The sequence below is a fragment of the Hemicordylus capensis genome, chromosome 2 (assembly GCF_027244095.1).
Source record: "Hemicordylus capensis ecotype Gifberg chromosome 2, rHemCap1.1.pri, whole genome shotgun sequence".
NCBI lineage: Eukaryota > Metazoa > Chordata > Lepidosauria > Squamata > Cordylidae > Hemicordylus > Hemicordylus capensis.
The window spans coordinates 105,915,463-105,938,252 of record NC_069658.1 but is presented as its reverse complement, the minus strand read 5'-3'; the positions used below and the strand labels follow the sequence as shown (position 1 = coordinate 105,938,252).

General features: G+C 43.1%; 1 long non-coding RNA gene across 1 annotated transcript; it reads left to right on the top strand.

The window, feature by feature from the left end:
- The first annotated feature begins 1,804 nt into the window (after nucleotides 1-1,804).
- On the top strand, nucleotides 1,805-22,392 carry LOC128343023 (uncharacterized). Its single transcript, XR_008315315.1, has 3 exons — nucleotides 1,805-1,929; nucleotides 20,474-20,691; nucleotides 22,148-22,392. It is a non-coding gene; the product is annotated as an uncharacterized LOC128343023 (long non-coding RNA).
- Nucleotides 22,393-22,790: the final 398 nt, after the last annotated feature.

The following is a 22,790-nucleotide window of genomic DNA, read 5'->3' as shown; positions in this document are numbered from 1 at the left end:
GGATAACCAGAAGTTGGTAATGTCATGAAAGAATTTCATATTTGGTGTCATTAAATACATCCACAGAGCAATATTATAAATAAATAGGAAGTAAACTGCTCATCCTTGGAAGTGTTGCAGGTTATGTAATGTGTGGCTCCTAGAAAGTTTGTTACTATTACATTCACATGTAAGTGCCAGTTTCTGAAGCCTGAATTAAACCCTGCAGCTTGGACATATAGATATGGCTTCTGGACAGATAGTGGCTTATGCCATCATAGCTACAGCGAAACAGCCTGTCCTGCTATAATGGTTCATGGTTTGGATGATGGCATCCAGTTCAGCTTAAATCTTTGTAAACCACTGGTTTTTTTCGGGGGTGGGTGGGTTGAGGAGGAATTACAGCTCATTCTGACATGATTTTTTTTTTTTTTACTAAATACACGTGTAGCTAGAGAGAACAACCCCAAATTCCATTGCAGAATTACTCGTAACAAAATTACATGAAAAGTGAAATGCTGTTTATTTTCAAGAAAATGTCCCAAAATTCACTGACCACCAAGCACATCAGGTAACTTTGGTTCCTGATTGGTTTGGTTACCTGTAACTTTGGTTCTCCTAGTAGTCATCAGTGCCTTCATACCAATGGGCCGTGCACACATGCAGAGACCACATTGGGGACATTCCACAGCTTTCTTTCTCCTTCATTTTTGTGGGAACTCATTCCTCTTGTATCATTCCTCTTGTAGTACCATTGTGAAGGCACAAATTGTGAAGGCACAAATGACCACTCGAAGAACAACAGTTACTGGTAAGCAACCTGATATTCTTCATCATGGTATCTGTGCTTCACACCAAAGGGCACATACCAAACTCATCTACCCGGAAGAAGGTGGGGTGGTTATGAAAATACACTGGAGAACTGCCATGCCAAAGTCTGCATCGTGCCTCACCCTTATACCTAGGGTTTAATGTGTGATGAAGGAAATAAGAGTTGCTTGGCAGATAACGTCTAGGGGCACATGCTAATCAAAGGCTGTAGAATTTGTCGAGTGGAGTGAGCTCATATAGGAGTGAGTAAGGGTCTCTTAGCCAATTGGTAAAACAACATGATAGCATCAACAATCCATCTGTATAGATATTGAGAGAAAACTTGTGCTCCTTTGACCAGGTTGGAGCACTTGATGAATGATAATTGTGTTTTCCTGAATGAGGCAGTATGGTCCATGTAGAAAGCTAAGGCCCATCTTGTGTATTTTTGACTGAGAAGTAGGATTCCAGAAGAATACTGGTAAGGGGATGAGAACAGTGAAAGATGGACACCCCCCTTGAGTAGAAACTAGACATTAGGCCACAGTACTACCTTGTCCTTATGAAAAGTCAGATAAGGAATGTCTACTCATATTACTCTTAATTTCCTCACTCTGCAAGCTGATGTAGTTGCTACCAGGAAAGCATTCTTTATAGATAAGAGTCAAAGGTCAGCTAAGGCCATTGGTCCAAAGGGTCACCTCATGAATTGACCAGCATCAAGGGAAGGTCCCAAGAAAGGGTAGAGATGGGTTTATCTGGGTATAAATGGGGAAGACCTCTCAGAAACTGCATCATTGCAGGGTTAGAAAATTGGGATGGTCCATTAATCTCAGGAATGTGTGCTACTATGGCTGCCAGGTGAATCCAGAGAGACAGAATTTTCAATCCAATTGTTCTAAGCTGGAGGAGATAGGAAAAAATACCTTGAAATGTGGGTGATCAATCATTAAATTGTCTCAGACACAAAGGAAAGAAATCTTTTCCACTTAGCAGAATATGATTTTTTATTGTAGTCTTCCTGGTTGCTGTCAGAACCCCTAGAATCTCCGCTGGTAGTGGGGTTGGATCCTCCACCCTGTCAGAAGTCCAGATGTAGAACCGTGCCTGCTTCTTGAGACAGGAAGTGAGTGTTGTAAGGTAAGTGATGATACTAGCAGTTGGGGAAACTGAGGGTGCCAAGGCAACCTAGGTGCTATTGGAATGCAATTTGCTTTGTGTAGATATATCTTCTATAGGAGACCTGGAAGGAAGGGTGTGGATGGGAAAAGGTAAGTGTAGTGGCGACCCTAGTGGATTGCAAAGGCATCTCCCATGAAACCTGTGCCCTGACCTAGTCTTGAGCAAAATAGGCAACAACGTCTATTGCGTGGAGTCGTGAAAGGATTCAGCTGAGAGCTCTCCAGAGCTGGAAAATGGCATCAAGCACTTTGGTGGAAACCTCCCATTCCTGTGAGATGAAACGGCTCCTGCTGAAACTTTCTACAAGGCCATTGGTTCTGCCCTGTATGTGGATAACTGACAATTACCTTGGAGAAGATGCACCACATCCAAATCAGTAAAGTCAGTTTGAGAAGAGTGTGAGATCTGGTTCCAGCCTGCCAGTTTATTTAAGCTTTGGAGGTAGTGTTATCTGGCTGAATCTGAACAAAAGATGTCCCATTTTTAGGGTAGGGAAGAAATCCTTTCAGTGCTTTGAAAGTTGCTAGTTACTTTAAGTAATTGATGTGATTCCGGGTTTTGGATGAGGTCGCTCAGGTGAGAGCTTCCTGGGTGGGTGTGCCAGATACCCTCTGAAGCATCTGTGGTAATTGTAGTCCGAGGTCTGGGAACATGGAAGGGCATTTGAGTGTATTTATGTTGACGAAAGGAGTGGCCATATGACTGAGACTGGGAAGATGACTTGGATTGCATGTTTATTAAGAACATATAAGAACAACCCTGCTGGATCAGGCCCAAAGCCTATCTGGTCCAGCATCCTGTTTCACACAGTGGCCCACCAGATGCCTCTGGGGAGCCCACAGGCAAGAGGTATGTGCATGCCTTCTCTCCTGTTGTTGCTCCCCTGCAAATTTCCTGGCCTTCAGTTTCATGGGATGACCTCTGGTTCTAGTGTTGTGAAAGAGGGAAGAAAAAAAATTCTGTTCACTCTCTCTATTCCATGGCATATCATTTTATATACCTCTATCATGTCTCCCCGTAGATGCCTCTTTTCCAAACGAAAAAGCCCCAGATGCTATAGTGTTTCCTCATCAAGAAAGTGTTCCAGGCCCCTGATCATCCTGGTTGCCCTCTTCTGTACCTTTCCCAGTTCTACAATGTCCTTCTTAAGATATGTTGACTAGAATTGTACTCAGTGCTCCAAATGTGGCCACACCATAGATTTGTATAAGGGCATTATAATACTAGCATTCTTATTTTCAATCCCCTTCCTAATGATCCCTAGCATGGAATTTGCCTTTTGTTCCATTTTGTGGACTTCTTCTCATTAAATGAAGACATGGAAAAGTTTATCGATTGTGCAGAATTTCTGGACTTTCCCAAGGTTTCATCAGTTATGCTACCAAAGATAGCCTCACCATCGTAGGGAAGATTTTCAGTCCTAGTACAGGTCTCATGTCCTAGTTTGGAGGATCTCAGCCAAGGATGGCATCTAATAGCAACTGAAGTAGCCATGGTCCTTCTAGCACAGAATGGTAAAAAGAATGTAATTGTAGAATCTAACTGCAGAATGTAGTCATTGGATCCATCATTGTTTTAGCTTTGCTTTTAATCTGTGTTTTATTCTAAACCTCCCAGAGACGTGAGTTTTGGGAGGTTTATTTATTTATTGTATTAATATACCACCTGATATGTGTATCTCTACGTGGTGTACACAATTTCACAGATAGCAAATATAAAAGTAAAAAACAATTTTGTGGGATAAAAACAAACAATTAAAAAAAATTAATTACAGTTAAAAGCCGAAGAAAACAGGTCTGTCTTGAGGGTCTTCCTAAGAGCAGTCAGAGATGGATATGCTTCTTTTTTGACAGGGAGCATATTCCAAAGCCCTAGGCAGCCACAGAGACTCCGATCCTAAGTCACTACCAAACGATACCCAGACCTCCATAACCAGACCACACCAGATGCAACCATAACCAGACCTCTCCAGATGATCTTAATAGGCGACAGAGTTCATGGCAAGGAAGGCAATGGTCTGCCCTTTGCCTTCATGAGAAGGGATAACAGCATGTCCCTCCTCCCTTATATTTATGGATTGGATGGGCATACAGTTATAAAATCTGACACACATGAAGTCCACATTGGCAGGACTCTATTATTCCATACCACCACCACCACCCCCGCCAAAAGCTATGGGTAACTCCTGATTATTGATAAATCTTAAATGGCTAAAAATGGTAAATTCTGGCTTGTTCCAAGTCAGAACTTTACAAAAAGTAAATTTTGCACAATTTCAGATAAAATTCAAAACTTCTAATCCAAATTTGCACAGGCCTATTATGGATATATCCCACTATAGAAAACTTCCATTTATCTCAATGACCCAGACAGTAATCAGATGTTTGGCTAAAAAAGACTGATTACTCTTCAAAATGAGACTAAACTGAATTGTCTAATTGAATATTAATAGGCAGCACATTAAGAGAAGAGATCTGAATGTTGTTCTATGTACCAGTTTCATTTTCTTCCAAAACTAGCACTGCCAGATAAGAGCAATATCACACAACAAGGAATATATTGGAACTCATAACTTCCCATCAAAATTTAAAATATCACCAGAGTCTCCCCCCCGCCTTGTATTTGAGGTTTTTAATGTTCCCACAGAAGACATGAATAAGACAATGAGCAAAAGAAAAAGAGAAATAAAAAATATTTCAGAGACAAGCATATTTCAAACTGCATTTAGCAGCTTGGTGATTGTTACAAAGTGCTGGTTCAAAGAAATATTTAACAAGGAGATCCTCATTATAAGCCAAATTAATGCCAACCCATAATTAAAAGTAGATTTATCTACAATTAATGTTTGAGACTTCAAGCTACTGCATTTGGGTTTTGTACAAAAGTATTTTTAGTTGCAAGTAGCTGATTTTTTCAAACTTGCACTTTAATAGATTACTAAGCTGCAAATTAAATGAAGTAAAGACGGTAATCTGTATTATGTAACTTAAAATGTTCTCCAGAAAATAAGCTTCCTAATGAGAATATGCTGCATGATCTACAAGACAAGTAACAACTGTGGCGACAGAGAATGCCAAAAAGGAGATGGTCACACAAAGTGCTCCTGGAGAAAATGCAAACAGAGGAGAATGAAATTTAAAACTTTATTTTACTAGAGGCTTCAGAGGTAAAATAATGATAAATGAAGTAAATGAGGCTGTTCTTATGATCAGCCAAAACTGGACTAAGGAAGCCAAGCCTTGGCTGATTGTAAGAACCACCGGGATCATGCCCAATCGAGCAATAAACCCACCAAAGAGGCCAGCCTCATAAACAGGTTTAAAGGGAGTGAGTACTCCTTCAGCCCCTTTTTTTCTGTCGTCTGCCAGTTCCGGCTGCTTGCAGCCAGGGCTGGGAGACTGTGGGGCTCCTGCCCATCGCCGGGGGGATACCCAGAATGCACCACACATATTTCTTTCGCAGCCTGGGGAAGGAAAGCGTTGTTAAGTAGCTTGCAGGTTCCCATACAAAATTTACTACCCAGTCTCTCATGTACTGAGGCAGTCTGCCAACATCATTTGATAATCTATATCACCTACCTGCTAGGAAGATATCTGTTTAGCTTGCTCGTAGCCTAAAAAAAGTAAGGAGTTCTACTGAAAGACCCAATGACAGTAACTTCTTTGTAATTTCCAATTTCCATTTGGGCAGATGGTCATCTAAGAGGACCAAAGGAATTAATTCAATTGGAAAGAACTGCACTTTAAGCCAATAGTTGGTCATACACTTCCAAGTCCTTACCTCAATTTTGGGCATCCCAGTCTCCAATCTGAACACTGCATTAAGCACACATCTGGGGGCAGCAAGAACAGACCATGAGAATTTGGTTTAGAATCGTTCTATGGAAATTTGGCTGAGTTAAATACCCACTTGTGCCCCATATAGGATTTGAGCCAGAGTTTTGGCCTCAAAAAGCTTCAGGGCTCTGAAATTAGTTCTCCTCCTCTGACCACTCTTTTAAGTCCAATTGGCATGTGCAAGATGATTGCCGCATCATCTGCCTATAAAAGAATGGGAATGTCAGTACCCACCATCTTAGGAGGATGGAAATCTGGGTTATCCAAACAAGAGGCCATCGAATAGATATAAAAATCAAAGAGAGTGGGTGCCAAAATACATCCCTGTTTAACCAATTTATAGGTGGGAATCATTTTTGAGAGAAGACCCTGTGGGTTGCATTTCACTCTTAAAGTAATGTTCGTACAGTGATGCTGGATGAGGAGAAGTAGATGTTTATCAATAGATGACTCTCCAAACTGGGGGACTGGGTGACAAAATGGAAAATGCAGTTCAATGCAAGCAAGTGTAAAGTGATGCACATTGGGGCAAAACCCACCAACTTTACATATATGCTGATGAAATCTGAGCTGTCGGTGACTGACCAGGAGAGATATTGGGGTCATGGTGGAAAGCTCATTGAAAGTGTCAGCTGAGTCATGGTAGCTGTGAAAAAAGTTAATTCCATGCTATGAATTATTAAGAAGGGGATTGAAAATAAAAATGCTAATATTATAATGCCCTTATACAAATTTATGGTGTGGCCACATCTGGAGTACTGCGTACAGCTTTGGTCATCATATCTTAAGAAGGATATTGTAGAACTGGAGAAGGTGCAGAAGAGGGCAACCAAAATGATCAGGGGCCTGGAGCACCTTCCGTATGAGGCTAGGCTAAAGCATCTGGGGCTCTTCACAACACTAGAACCAGGGGTCACCCCATGAAACTGAAGATTGGGAAAGTTAGAAATGACAAGCGGAAGTACTTTTTCACACCGTGCATAATTAATCTATGGAATTCCTTGCCATGGGACAGCTTGGATGGCTTTAAAAGGGGTTTAGACAGATTCGTGGAGGACAGGTCTATCAATGGCTAGTAGTCTGATGGCTGTGGGCCATCTCCAGCCTCAGATGCACAATGCCTCTCAATACCAGTTGCAGGGGAGGAACAGCAGGAGAGAGGGCATGCCTCTTGCCTATGGGCTCCCCAGAGGCATCTGGTGGGCCACTGTGTGAAACAGGATGCTGGACTGGATGAGTCTTGTGCCTGATCCAGCAGGGCTGCTCTTATGTTCTTATCACTACTTAAATTTTTCCCAAAAACCACTCTCAAAATTGAGTCAAAGGCAAATTTGAAATCCAGGAAGGCCACATATAAGGCAGAGTTGGACCTACTGGTATATTTGTCTATTAGATGGTGTGAGACTAAAATATGGTCCATGGTTGAGCAGACGGATCTAAAACCAGCTTGTTCATTACCAAGTATACCTTCAAGTTTAAGCCAATCCTGTATCTTCTGGTTTAAGTGCCTTGCATAAAGCTTGCTTACTACACTTAATAAGCTAATAGGATGGTAGTTGGCTGGACCACGCTTATTATCCTTTTAATACATTGTAACAATTATCTCTAACCCCCAGTCCTTGGGGATATGTTCTGTTCGGTCAATGTGTATAAATAATGATGGTAATAGGTGATTCCACCAATTGGGGTTCACTTTGATTAGCTCCAGGATGACAAGGTCACTACCTGGGACTTTCCCCACCTTCAGGGTATCAATCAAACCACCCACTTCAAAGTTACTGCAGGGCAGTAGTGAGTCAATATCATGGCCAACCTGGTTCCACTACAGCTCAGAATCATCAAATAGAGTTCTAAAATGCTCTTCCCAGGCTTTTGCTGGGATTTGGTTTATTGGGCTCCACAGGGTTTTACTAAGGCCTCTGGCCATAATCCGACAAAAAAGGCAGGAGTCTCTCTCCTTGACTGACTGGATCAGCAATTGCCAGAATTTTTAAAAATATACTCCCTCTTTTTGTCCTTAATAAGAGTCTTGTATTCAGTTCAGTTCAAGGTTTATTACAGTCTATGACCATCACAACAAGGAAGGGTCTTGTATTGGGTTTTTTTAGTTCTGATAACTCTTAGGGAGAGACAATTGAAGGGTGTTGTTTATAAGTTTTTAAGCCAGCCACACATTTCTTTCTGAGCACCACACTTTCCTGGTCAAACCATTCCTGTGATCTACCACCCTGGTCGGAGTGGTTCCTCATTTTTTCTGCGATATAAAAACTCTGTTGTTTACTAAGCAGGAAGACTGCCAGTGGCGGCGGGCCCACTGCCAGTGGCGGCGGTCACCACCGAAGGGGCGACACCAAAGAGGGTCGCCCCTTTGAGGGAGCCACTTCGGGGAAGAAACAAGGGCGAGGGCTGGACACTCTGTCCAACTATTTGTATAGAGGGAAGCATCCAATAGTGGGGCTTCTGATTAATTAGTTTTAAGTTGTGCTGAGGTTGGGTTGAAGTTGTAATGTGTGGGAGTTTGTCTGGAGATGGGGAGGCAGGGACTGCCTTCATTGAACGTGGGGCAGCTATTTCAGTGGTGGTGGGGAATAGAAAAAGTAACATTGGCAGGTCAGCAGGCTGTTCCAGCGGAAGGGTAGTCAGAAACCTAATAGATGTCTCCCCTTCCGGCTGTCCTGCCAGCTCTTTGACCTCGGGGAGCACTGCCAACATCCCATATAACCTTACCTTGCTCCTCTGCAATGCCAGGTCAGTCCAAAATAAATAAGAACTCATCCATGATTTGATCATGGATGAAGGGGCCGACCTGGTGTGTATTACCGAGACTTGGCTGGGGGAGGCTAGTGGTCCAGTTTGGTCCCAGCTTCTCCCTCCAGGATATTCTGTAGAGGAGCAGGTGAGGAGACGTGGGTGGGGAGGTGGAGTGGCTGTGGTCTATAAGGATAACATCTCCCTTACCAGGGTCCCTGTTAGGGTATCGGACCATATTGAATGTGTGTACTTGAGTTTGGGGACCAGGGATAGATTGGGACTTCTGTTGGTGTACCAATTGCCCCGCTGCCCAACGGAATCCCTTACTGAGCTCTCGGACTTGGTTGCGGAACTTGCGTTGGAGTCTCCCAGACTTTTGGTGCTGGGGGACTTCAATGTTCATTTCAGAACCAATTTGTCCGGGGCAGCTTGGGAGTTCATAGCGGCCATGACAACTATGGGCCTATCCCAAGCGGTCTCTGGATCGATGCATATTGCAGGTCACACGCTTGGTTTGGTCTTTTACTCTGATCAGGGTGGTGTTCTGTGGGTGGGGACTCCTACAATCTCCCCGTTGTCATGGACAGACCACCATCTGGTTAAGGTTAGACTTACACTGGCTTTCCACCTTCGCAGGGGCGAGGGGCCTATTAGAATGGTCTGCCCGAAGAGGTTACTGGATCCGGTAGGATTCCAAGAAGCCTTGGAGGGATTCAGTGTTGGCTCTGCTGGTGATCCTGTTGATGCCCTGGTTGAGAACTGGAACAACTTGCTCACCAGGGCAGTAGACACGATTGCTCCTAAGCATCTCCTCCGACCCACTTCAAAATTGGCCCTTTGGTATATAGAAGATCTACGGGGGCTGAAGCGGAAAGGTAGGCGACTGGGGCGCAAGTGGAGAAAAACTCGATTCGAATCTGACAGATTACGACATGGAGCACATTTAAAGATCTATGCTCAGGCAACACATGCAGCAAAGAAGCGGTTCTCTTCTGCCCGTATTGCCTCTGTGAGTTCACGTCCAGTGGAGTTGTTCAGGGTTGTGAGGGGACTAGTATCTGCCCCCTCTCCCTTGAACCAAAATTTGGAAACATCAGTTACCCGCTGTGGTGTGTTTAATGAATTTTTCGCAGACAAAATCTCTTGGATTTGGGCTGACTTGGAGACTCCACAATTAATTTGATGTCTGAACTGGAGTTGTCTGACAACTCCTCTTATACGATTCAACTGGATCAATTTCAGTTTGTGACTCCTGATGATGTGGACAAGCTGCTTGGAGCGGTGAGGCCTACCACTTGTTCTCTTGACCCTTGTCCAACATGGCTTGTTCTATCTAGCAGGGAGGCTGTTGTAGGCGGCCTAGTAAAAATCATAAATTTTTACTGAGGGAGGGCAGGATGCCTCCTTGTCTTAAGGAGGCAATTATTAGACCTCTTCTAAAGAAGCCTGCGTTAGATCCCTCAGAGTTGAGCAATTATAGGCCAGTTTCCAATCTCCCATGGCTGGGCAAGGTAACTGAGAGGGTGGTGGCTAGTCAGCTCCAGGCAGTCTAGGAGGAAACTGATTATCTAGACCTATTTCAACTGGTTTTCGGGCGGGCTATGGGGTGGAGACTGCCTTGGTCGGCCTGATGGATGATCTCCAATTGGCAATTGACAGAGGAAGTGTGACTCTGTTGGTCCTCTTGGGTCTCTCGGCGGCTTTCGATACTATCGACCATAGTATCCTTCTGGAACGTCTGAGGGTGTTGGGGGTGGGAGGCACTGTTTTACAGTGGTTCTGCTCCTACCTCTTGGACAGATTCCAGATGGTGTCAATTGGAGATTGTTGCTCTTCAAAATCTGAGCTTAAGTATGGTGTCCCTCAAGGCTCCATACTCTCTCCAATGCTTTTTAACATCTACATGAAACCACTGGGAGAGATCATCAGGGGATTTGGAGCTGGGTGTTACCAGTATGCTGATGACACTCAGATCTACTTCTCCATGTCAAATTTTTCAGGAGTTGGCGTATCCTCCCTAAATGCCTGCCTGGAAGCAGTAATGGGCTGGATGAGGGAGAATAAACTGAAGCTGAATCCAGATAAGACGGAGGTACTTATTGTGCGGGGTCAGAACTCTAGAGACGATGTTGATCTACCTGTTCTAGACGGGGTCACAGTTCCCCAAAAGGAACAGGTTCGCAGTCTGGGAGTACTTCTGGATCAACGTCTCTTCTTGGTTTCTCAGGTGGAGGTGGTGGCCAGGGGTGCTTTCTATCAGCTCCGGCTGATACGCCAGCTGTGCCTGTTTCTTGAGATCAGTGACCTCAAAACAGTGGTACATTTGTTGGTAACCTCCAGACTTGATTTTTGTAATGCGCTCTGTGTGGGGCTGCCTTTGTACATAGTCCGGATACTTCAGTTGGTTCAGAACGCGGCAGCCAGGTTGGTCTCTGGGTCATCTCGGAGAGACCACATTACTCCTCTTTTGATGGAGCTACACTGGCTACCAATAGGTTTCCGGGCAAAATACAAAGTGCTTGTTATAACTTATAAAGTCCTAAACAGCTTAGGCCCTGGGTATTTAAGAGAGCGTCTTCTTCATTATGAGCCCCAGTGCCCATTGAGGTCACTTGAGGAGGTCCGTCTCCAGTTGCCGCCAACTCGTTTGGTGGCTACACAGAGATGGGCCTTCTCGGCTGCTGCCCCGAGATTGTGGAATGTGCTCCCTGCTGGGATACGAGCCTCCCCATCTCTGGCAATCTTTAAAAAACACATAAAATCACATCTCTTCAGCCAGGCTTTCTCAGCTTTTTAAAACTTGTTTTTAAATTGTTCTGATTATTTAATTGCTGTTTTACGATGTTTTTAATGGTTAATCATTGTTTTTTACTTCATAATTTTTGTTTTAATTATTAACTGATTTTAATGGTGTGTTAATGTAAACTGCCCTGAGCCTTTTGGAAGGGCGGTATTATTATTATTATTAAAACTTTTATACCGCCCTTCCAAAAGACTCAGGGCAGTTTACATTAAAACACCATTAAAATCAGTTAATAATTAAAACAAAAACTCATGGGGAGACCCCTGACTGGGAGGCTGCAGCAAGCCTCCCCGCCTCGGGGGGGGGGGTCTCCTCAGAATGCCCCGCACACTCACGCAGGGCATCCTGGGACTTCCGGGGGCCAGGCGGCCCCCGATCCCCACAACCCCAAACCGGCTCTGTGATGGAGCCAGTTATCGTGTGGGCAGCCGATCTGGTCGTGCAGGGCGGGCTAGCTGCTCGTGTGTGGGGGGGGAAGTGTGCAGGGGTTGGGTTGGTTGCTCCTAACCCAACCTTTGAAGGCCTTAAGTAGGGTACAGAAATCACCATCAGCCAATTACAAAAAGCAACTTTACTGGGAACAGCCTATATTCTGCGAAAATATCTATAACAACAGCAACAACATTGACAATAAAATCCAGCCATCCCAGGTCCTTGGGAAGGACTCGATGTCTGGATAAAACAAACCAGTCAATAACACCTGTCTGACTGTGTAAACAAGAGATAATAATAATAAAAGAAGTGGTTATATTGATCAGTATACCCATCTGCTGGGCCCTCTCCTATTAGGGTTGAGTAAATTTCTAGTATAGCTGGAGAATTTAAAGCTGGGTTTATTTATAAATTTATAGCTGGGTTTAAAGAGTTCCAGACTAAATGCCTAAGTAGTGTAATTGACCGTACAGATGAGAATATATAAAGATGACTTTGTAAAACAATGCACACTCATGATGTTCTTTTTGTAGGAGAGGAGAGCTGGTCTTGTGGTAGCAAGTATGACTTGTCCCTTTAGCTAAGCAGGGTCCGCTCTGGTTGCATATGAATGGGAGACTTGATGTGTGAGCACTGTAAGAGATTCCCCTCAGGGGATGGAGCCGCTCTGGGAAGAGCAGAAAGTTCCAAGTTCCCTCTCTGGCTTCTCCAAGATAGGGCTGAGAGAGAGATTCCTGCCTGCAACCTTGGAGAAGGCTGCTGCCAGTCTGTGAAGACAATACAGAGCTAGATAGACCTATGGTCTGACTCAGTATATGGCAGCTTCCTATGTTCCTATGTAATTCAACCAATCAGCTGAAGCTTTGGCATTTCTCTCTTAACTCTTAATCTCTCTTAAATTCCACTTAACCTGGACATCAAAACCACCCTCTTCTAAGATTGGAACATACCTTTCCTCAAGTATACAATGTTCATTAGGAAGTAACATTCTCAGAATCAGTGGGAAATGATCACTTTCTAATTGAGGTTCAACCACCATATTCACCAAAGAAGTGGATAAATTATGTGATATAAGCCAATAATCAACTGTAGAACAACACCCCACTCCCCCAAAGGTAAAGTGCCATTCAGCACACGAAGATCCAGGTGGATGGCCACCATTAATTATTACCTTAATAAATTATGGGATTTTCCCCAGTACCAAAACCAGTTAACTTAATTACAGTAGAGTCAGTGGAGGAAAACAAAAATAATGACCCACACGTTGTACTGGTGTAGGAGAGTGGACAGAGTGCCGTCATAGAGTAGTTGCAGTGTACCTGTGGTAAAGGCTTGTTCTGAGGGAGAGCGAAAGCAAGTTTTGCTTTTCTCCCCTCCCTCCAAAAGTCCTTTTCACTTGCAGAAATATGTTCCCAGATGTCATACAACCTATACTAGAGCTTAGTGTAGCTTCTGTAGGGGGGCAAAGACTAAAGGGTTAAGCAAAAGGCTTCAGAGAAAAGATAGCTTCTGAGACTTGAAGGAGTGGAGATTGATGGTGTCACACAGGTGGTCTTGTGATCTTTCAGAGTGGCTGGGTTTTAATCAGCTGTTGAATCTAAGCTCAAATGAAACAAAATGCTTGAGATTATTACTGTGAAGCATGTGAAAATGGTACTAATGCAACAACTGTAAATATTATGAAGGTTTTATTTGTAGAATATAAAGATCTTCATCATGAGGGATTCCCCAGATATGTACATTAGTCTCACCACTCATTCCCTTAGGAGCATCTCCGAATGTGTATTTGAAGCAAAGTAACTGCTGAGATGAGATGAAAAGAACTTTAATTAGATCTCAATACTTATAATGTCTCTGACTGGGACAAGGAAGACTACAAGAGATGAAAATTACCAGTGGTTAATTTAGTACATTATTCACAAGATTAAATAGAGATCTCTCTTAGATTTATATTGTATGGTAACAGTTTTCATAAGCTTGGCACTCACATTTCTAAGCCTACAAATGAGTTAGCTTGTAGGACTTTAAAAATGGTTGAAATAATAAATAGTAAAATTTGAAATACAGGCAAGCCTACAAGTGTAAAATACGTACATAATGCATGTAATTACCTAAAAGTATACACAATAGAACCATGCAGAACTAAGAATATACACAGAAGCATTGTAATTACCAAGAAGGAGGGTTATATAATAAGAACTAGCTGCTGTTTTCTGTCAATGTTAAAATGATATACTCAAATACACAAATGTGTTTCTGTTTATGAAGTGAGGAAGTAAAACCCAATAGGCAGGCCAGCTTTTTCAACGTGATTCAGGTTGCAGATTAAATGTAAATAAGATGAAGTGCAAAGAAAGTTTTGGCAGGGTAACTTTCCCCCCTTTATCCCCACCAGCTGGGGTGACCAAGGTCTTTGGGCACATGAGGCAGGCATAAAATGCCACCTGCCTGCCCTGTTAGGCTTTAAGGAGGTAGGGGATGAAGAGGGGAAAGTGCTGATAGCCCCAACTTCTCATTCCATACTCATTTCAAAGTCTGCAAGGATTCCATCAAGAACTCCCAGACCCTGATCTGACCCTTGCAGGCTTTGAAAGGAGTGAGAACGGGATGTTGCCAGTAGCCTTTTTGCCTCTCTCTGTACCCTCCTTAAGGCCTTCAAAGGTTGGGTTAGGAGCATCCAACCCAACCCCTGCACACTTCCCCCACACACGAGCAGCTAGCCTGCCCTGCACAACCAGATCGGCTGCCTACACGATAACTGGCTCCGTCACAGAGCTGGTTTGGGGTTGTGGGGATCGGGGGCCGCCTGGCCCCCGGAAGTCCCAGGATGCCCTGCGTGAGTGTGCGGGGCATTCTGAGGAGACCCCCCCCCGAGGTGGGGAGGCTTGCTGCAGCCTCCCAGTCAGGGGTCTCCCCATGAGTCGCCACGGCAAAGAGCTGCACCATGGTGACTCACGATCAGAAGAACAGGGTTAGCAGAGCTCACGCCACTAACCTTGTTTAAGTGGAGGGGTATTTGGGGAGGTTTGCTGCTGGGAGCCGTGTGGCTCCCATTGCAGCACACGGCCAGAAGAAAATGGGCTAGGCTCCCTTAGCCCAGTTTCTATTGGTCTCCTCGTTGTCTTCTTCTTGCCCTGCTCTCCTTTCCACGTCCTCCCACTAACCCCCTGCACTGATCCCCTCTTATCTACTCCTGCTTCTCATCCTGGTCCTGCACTGCCTTTCCAAAAACTGTTGAGGAGTTTAGAGCTTGCCGCTTTTGAGCACAACTACCTTTGAAGAGGCAGGTTGGCACCAGGACAAAGAGTCCAAAGGTGGCAGCTGTTGGCATTGCCACCAGGTACAGTTCTGGGGTTGGCAGTCTGGGCTAGGTAGCCAGAGGTGGCACTACATTATTTTGACTTGCATAAGGGGCATCAGTACTTTTTCTTTTTACATTTTTCAGGGCAAGACATAATGTTCTCCCCTCTGCACTCCTGCAGGGTAGATACTAAAAAGTGCCATTGGCTGCTAGAACATGCCTATGTAGGGCAGAGGAGATAACAATCCAACATGTCCTGTTATACTGGCCCTTTTACAAGGACTCCTATGCAAGATATATTTCCCCTCTGTTGCAGAAAGACTGGAGGGGTTCTATACTAAGCTATTACTCTCTGATACAAATCAAACCACAACCTGCATGGTAGCTAGCAGCACGGAAAATACATTTGACACAGTCATGATCCAATTTGTAGCAATATTTTTGTTTGTTTGTTTTAAACTCTGTATTTGAATAAGTCAATTGGCGATGCAATGCACATATTAACTTCAAACTCTCAACAAAAAGACCTTTTATTGTGCAAAGAAAAAATAAAAATTGGTAAACATAAAACCATAAGATGGTGTGACACACCATCCTCAGTTAAGTAAAAGCAAATGAGCACAGATGAAAACCCCAGTTCCCCGGCTGTTAAATTCCTTAAATGTGATAACACACAGTTCCCTATTTCACTATTTTAGTAGCACCTTTACTGGCTATTTCATATATGAATACCATTGAGAGAAGGAGCATCAATTCTGATGTAATTCTGTGTAAAAGGTACATAGATGATTCTATTATTATTACTATTACTGAAAAGCAGGCAGATGAAATATTTGAGAACTTGGATATGGGAGGGAGTATAAGACTCACGAGGGAAAAATCAAATGAGTAGGCTTGGCTTTCTTTTCTAGATATGGAAATTGAATTAAGAAATAATCATTTAGAGACCAAATGGTATAGAAAATCAGCCAAAAAGCACATTTTATTAAAGAATCAATCAGCACACCCCAAAATAGTGAAAATACAAACTATGAAAAATGTGATAAAGAGGGCAGAGGATGTTTCCACAGCTGAATATCAAAAAGAATATAGAGAGAAATCTGAAACCCTAATTAGGAAGAATGGGTATGAACTGCCTGTTTTAAAGAGTTGGAGAGAGCTAGATTCATTAAGGGTTTGCCGGTACAATGTTAAACCCCTCCTGTATTCTACCAAAGAAAACTACATTACTCTGTGGTCGCCAGGAGTTGACACTGACTTGATGGCACAACTTTAAAATACCATTTATTACTGATAGATTTACATGGCAAACCCAGAGAATCTTGGAAAGACAGGCAATTAAGGTGAATGTGGATTGCACAGCACCAATGTCACTTAAACAACTCTAGATTGTATGATAAGAGATGTGATGTACAAGATTGCGAAATGTGTGGTAGTGCCCAGTAGGTGGAAGCTACCACCCAAATTTCAAAAAAATTTGGCAAAGGGGTGATTTTAAAATATTTTTTGAAGTTTGCATGTCTTTAAGCTTTCCCCCATAGGGAATAATGGGGATTTCAGCAGCCCCATAACTCCATATGGAGGGCACCAGGGTGGCCCAGAGTGTATTGTGGTGTAGTGCACATGGGTGCTAACCACCCCCAAAACCATAAGTCCATGGGGTACTGGGTTTTGTTGTTACAAAATCCACAATTTTGTTGATAGTGGGTTGGAGTCTCTGGTCATTCATTATTTTGCACCAAAGGTGATGATTTTTGTTCATTCAGAACAAAAGTAGAATATGATTTCCAAGGGGATGGGGCATTGGTGGCAGAGCATCTACTCTGTATGCAGGTGGTTGTGGTTTCAATCCAAGCCAGGGCTAGGAAAGATCTTTGTCAAACCCTTGCAAGCTACTGCCAGTCAGTAGTTGACATGTTGCACAAGACAACAGTGGCATTTCCAATCCGCTGAAGCTGCTGTACACATGAAAGCCAGCCCCAGCAGTGTTGTGCAAGAGCGCACTTGCACAACTACTTGGCATAGCATGCAGACACAGTGCTACTTCCATTGTAAACAATGGTAGTAGTGTTGCACAAGTGCCCATGCTCTGCTTCAAGTAGTAGCACAAGTGCATTCCTGTGCAGTACTGCCAGGGCTGGCTTTCACATTCACAGCAGCCCAAGCAGTTCAGAAACACCAACATTGCCTGGTGCAATATGTCAGCACAATTTAGACTATGTTAAGCTAGATGCACTAATTGTCTGATTCAATATGAGGTAGCTTCTTGTGTTCCTATATACCATGTATTTTATTGGGAATTGCATACCATTGTGTTGTTCATTTAAATCAGGGGCCCTTAACCTGGGCCTGTGGGGTCGGTCGGTCCAGGTAGTCTGTGGAAAATCCTTGCTGCATTGGATTAAATTTGCTTCTTGGTGAGCCAGAATAAATTTTCTGACAGAACTATCTCATGCCCCACCCCCCTCTCTATTTTTTACTACACCCTTAAAGGGGTTACTACACCCTGTAGATGGGATGGGAATCCATGGGTAATACTTGAGGGTATGGTATGGTATTGAGGTGTGTCCGGTGAGGCTGGCTGTCCTTCCCTTTGAGAATGGAGTGGTGAGAGGGCCCAAGGTGACAGGGACAGGTAGCAGTCAGGGAGAGATGGAGGTAAGACTGCAGATTGGCAGGGACTCAGCTCCAGTGGAGGAGCAGCAGAGCCCTGTCAAGGCCAAAGGAGAGGCGTGCGAGGTTAACATCAGCAGCATGCCTCCCAAAAGGATGGGGTCTGAGCAGGAGGAGGGAGAAGGGGGAGAGACATTGGCAACAGCTGTAAAGGGTAGTCAATTACAGGGAATAAAGAGGGGCGTTGGCCCCATAATTGGGGGCGGGCAATGCACTGAGGCATACAAGAAGCCATATAAGAGGCATATAAGGAGCCAGCTTGGGATGAGAGGCTGGCTGGTGGAGTGTGTCAGGGTCCCCCAGAGAGGGGCAGACACAAGGAGCAAGCAGCCTAAGATGGAGGAGACACAGGACGACGCTCAACCCCCTCCCAGTCCCTGCTCTGAGACCAGACCAGATAAGCCTAGCCAGGCTAGGTAAAGGAGATAGAGACGTGTGGACAGACAAGGTTCAAAAAGGTTAAGAATCCCCAACTTAAACCAATCACCTCTCATGTAAGCAGACAGAAAAGAATTATGACTTTCGTTCTAAATATATTTCTAGTTGTCAAAATGTATTGACTTTTTAAAGTTGTGTGTTGACTTCATCATACAAGGCTTAATCTGTTCTTGTTCATAATATACATTTAACAGAATGCCATGGTCCCCATCCAGATTAACGAAGGGCCTGTGTTGCTAATGCTGCACTGGTACTATGAGGGAGAAGCGATTTTCACTGATCTCCCCTTCCCTCCATATCCCCTGCTATGATGGTCACTTATGGTTCCCTTGATTTTGAAAGTGAAAGCTCACACATTATATGTAAAAGGCTAAATACATTCAGATGAATTCCAGCATTAAAAATCTCACTAGTTTCTGTAACTGATCTGTTGCTTTGATAAAATGAGATCACTGCCTTAGGGTAAACATCACTAACTACTGCTTGCACTGAGATTTCCCCCCTTATCAGGTACAAACATTAACACTAAAAGTGTATGAATAAGAAACATAACCCCACTATTATGAGAATAGAATAGTTACGACTGCATGTAAAAATAATGAGTTTGTAATGATATAATATTTATTATTTATGACAGCTATAAATAGTGTTGCCTTGTGGAATGGCAACAATGAATTGATTGTGTCATGCATCATGAACTGAAATACCAAGTATGTCTTCATACCTATAATTCTGGCATACTTCTGGGGAACTACACAAATAATATCAAGTAGTTAAAGGGATAAAAGAGGGGGAAATTTTCCACATTTTTATTGTTTCATCAGCTTGTAGTTGTAAAATGTTTTGCATTGCTTTTGAGTTCTTTGAAATCCATAACGGTCTTCTGAATAAGGTTGATAACTAATATAAATAATTGATCCTGCTATTATTCATAACTGCAAAAATGGCATTGCCTTTAAAATGGAATAGTTGTGCAGATATGGTAATATGTTAGGAAAGAATGACTAATACGTTAGGTAATATGTTAGGGAGAGAGCTGTGAAAAAGGAAAAGAGGGGTGCCAGTCCGAGTTCAAATTGGACCAGCCCCAGTTCTAAGAACCAGTTCACGGGCTGTCTCAGGTATACCTGTAAAGGGGTATCCTGGCATATTCCCCTTTATAAGCAAAGGGGGCATCCCCAATCCTTATGCTAAAGGCATGAAAGTAGGGGCGCAGAGAAAGCAACCTCTGTCAACCTCTGTACATTTGGAGGAGGCCGTGGCGGAGGTGGCAGAGAAGCATCCGAGAAGGCAGATGGGGCTCCTCCAAGGCCCCTGCTGGCTTCCCAATGACAGCCCAGGCCAGCTGCAACCCAGTTCAGGCCTCTGTACATGTGTAGAGGACATTTTCGTGACCTCCATGCATGCACAGAGGTGACTTGCTTGCATCGGCATGTGATTTACACGATGATGCAAATGGCCTCTGCACATGCATGGTGGTCATGAAGATGGCCTCTGTGAGTGTGCAGAGGCCCAAACTGGTCCACAGCCAGTCCAGGGTTTCATTTGGAAGGCCAGCAGGGGCCTTGAAGGAGCCCCTACTGCTGTTCCCCACCACATCCCCCTTACAAGCATACCCAAGCTGGCCTGCCAACTGGTTTGACCCGGTTCAATGGCAAAACCAAAGTGGACCCTGTTCAGCCAAACCTGAAGCTGGACTGGGCTGGTTTGAATTTTGAGGACTGTTTTCCCCAAGGAGAGCTGGTTTACCAGTTGGGTTTAATGGGTAGATCAGTCCTCCAATAAAACCAATTGGTAGACCATCTTTCCCTGGAAAAATAGGACAGCTGGTCTGCCAAGTGGTTTTCTAAGAGAACTAGTCTACCCATTATTTTATTTATTTATTTGTTTGTTTATTCATTCATTCATTCATTCTATTTCTATGGCCCAGGGAGTTTTACATTAAACCCAATAGGTAGACCAGCTCTCCAGTCCTCAAAATTGCACCATTTTCCCAAGAAGAGCTGGTCTACCTATTGGGTTTAATGGGTAGACCAGCTCTCCATGGTACCTGGATCGACTCGATTCATGAACTGAATTGTTGAATCAGCTGACAATGCCAGCTGCACTGACTGACTTTTTGATTCAAGATTTTTGCTTCAAGATTGAATCAAATCACAAAATCTGATTAATGCACATCCCTAATAGAGTTCTGCACCTCTGTTCATGCGGGAAAGCTCTGTAACATAATAATTGCTACATGATTGTACTGCTTGAATATCTTAAAAGGAATCTGGAGAAATGACACAAGCAATCAGGACATATGAAAACTACAGAAGGAAATCCCTTTATTGATTGAAGCAGAGCTGGTGTTTTGCTCTTTAAAAAACATGCAGATCTAGTTGAAGTAAGGAAAATGGCAGTAGTTAATGGAAAATTAGACTGGAATCAGGAAATTAAGAGCATCGCCAAAAAGGGGAGGAGGAGGAATCTAACCAGATCAGAAGGTAAGTGATTTTTAAATAAAGGAATGGGAGGGAATGCAAAAATGTCATTGCTCCACATTTATTTATCCTCAGTGAAAACAATATTGACTTATTTGTATGCAAATATATGCATCTCTGTTTTTTCATTTAACCACCCCAGCACATCAGCTTCTGTGTATTATAAATATCTGTCTGCAGAATTTTCTGGAAAAGTGTGAAATTTTGGAGCAATTTCTAATCTGTTATTGCCACCATAAATTGTAATTATTTACAATTAAATGTTAATGGTTTAGACTGCAAAAAGTGCAAAGTAGTTATCAGTAAAGCAGAAAGTAGAGTGTTAATTAAGGTAAAGTGTGCTGTCAAGTCGATTTTGACTCCTGGCACCCACAGAGCCCTGTGGTTTTCTTTGGTAGAATACAGGAGGGGTTTACCATTGCCATCTCCCATGCAGTACGAGATGATGCCTTTCAGCATCTTCCTATATCACTGCTGCCCGATATAAATGTTTCCTATAGTCTGGGAAACATATCAGTGGGGATTCAAACTGACAACCTTCTGCTTTTTAGTCAAGCATTTCCCTGCTGCGCCACTTAAGGTACAGTGTTAATTAGTACAAACTTAATAGTTTCCAGCATAGTTAAAACAGCTTAAGACTCCAAACAGGAATTCAAGAGGAAATACATTCAGGAGGATGTTTTCTGGCCTGGACACCTGAAGTTATTAATCTCATCATACTGGCATGAGAAAATTGTATGATGTCCCCCAACTGTGCATCTATTAACAGTAGAATTGTTCACCACATTTGCACATAACGCAGGACTGAGGGTTCAGTGGACCTGCGGTTCCACACACACATCCCTATGTGGTAACTTGTCCGCATTTGGACATAACCTCCAGGACCTGGACTGCCATCAGGGACACTTCAGAGAAGAGGGGGAACTGGCTGAGCGGGCTTCCTTCTGGAAGCAAGGGAGGAGCTTCCTCCCTCAATTCCAGTTAGAACTCACTGCAGCATTCAGCCATAATGACCACCAAAGGAAGCCTCAGGTAGGAGCAGTGATACTCACTATAAACCGAAGGTTCAAATTGGAGTTTGGGGAGGGAAACCTCAGGTTGCTTTTCTGTCCAATCCGTGGTTGCACACATTCAGATGTACAATAAATTCAACCATTCAGATGTGCAATAAATTCAAATTTAATTGTTGTTTTATGATGTTTTTAATTGTTAATTATTGTTTTATGTTTTATAATTTTTGTTTTAATGATTAATTGATTTTAATGGTGTTTTAATGTAAACCGCCCTGAGCCTTTTTGGAAGGGCGGTATAAAAGTTTTAATAATAAATAAATAAATAAACCATAATGGAAGTTGTAATCCAGCAACATCTGGGAATCCTAGGTGGGGAATCCGTGCACTAGAGATAAGTAACCTAGAAAGAGTTTCTATGACACTATTGTCTTCTGTCACCTTTATAGTTTTCTACAGGAAGCAAGTCTGTGGATGAGAAATGGGATTACATTTCTACAAAACGCTGAAGATTACCAATCATTTCCCTTTAAAAAAAAATTAGAACTTGCCATAGATGAACAGAATGATTTTTTAAAATTTACAAAATGGTCTAAATGGTATGTCCTTGCTGTTGGCAGAAAAATGAGATATCACCCAATTACATTGTTCATCTTTTCTTTGAAAAAATACAAAAATTAAAATTTCCACACAAATGGACAGGTATTATTTTTTTGCCAGCTTGAAAATCATTAGCTCTGCATATATTTATCAAAAATGGAGGGATTTAATCATTGGTTTTTTTAAAAAAACAAACTGGCTCAGATTAACCACCACCATCACTGATTTTTAGAATGACCAGATGCAATGGAACACAGGGAAATCTTGCCTTCAAGAGGAGTTAGCCCCAAGAGGAAAGTTGCCATTAGTGCCAATGGAGTCTCCCCTTCCAGAACTTGTAGCAACCTTGAGGCCAAGATTTTCATAATAAAATTAGAGATGAAGAAGTTCATGTGAGCCATCTAGTCTAGCCCTCTGCTCAATGAAGGAAGTAGAGCATCGCCAACAAATGGCTCCATTGGCATTTCATCCTGAATACCTCTAATGAGGGAC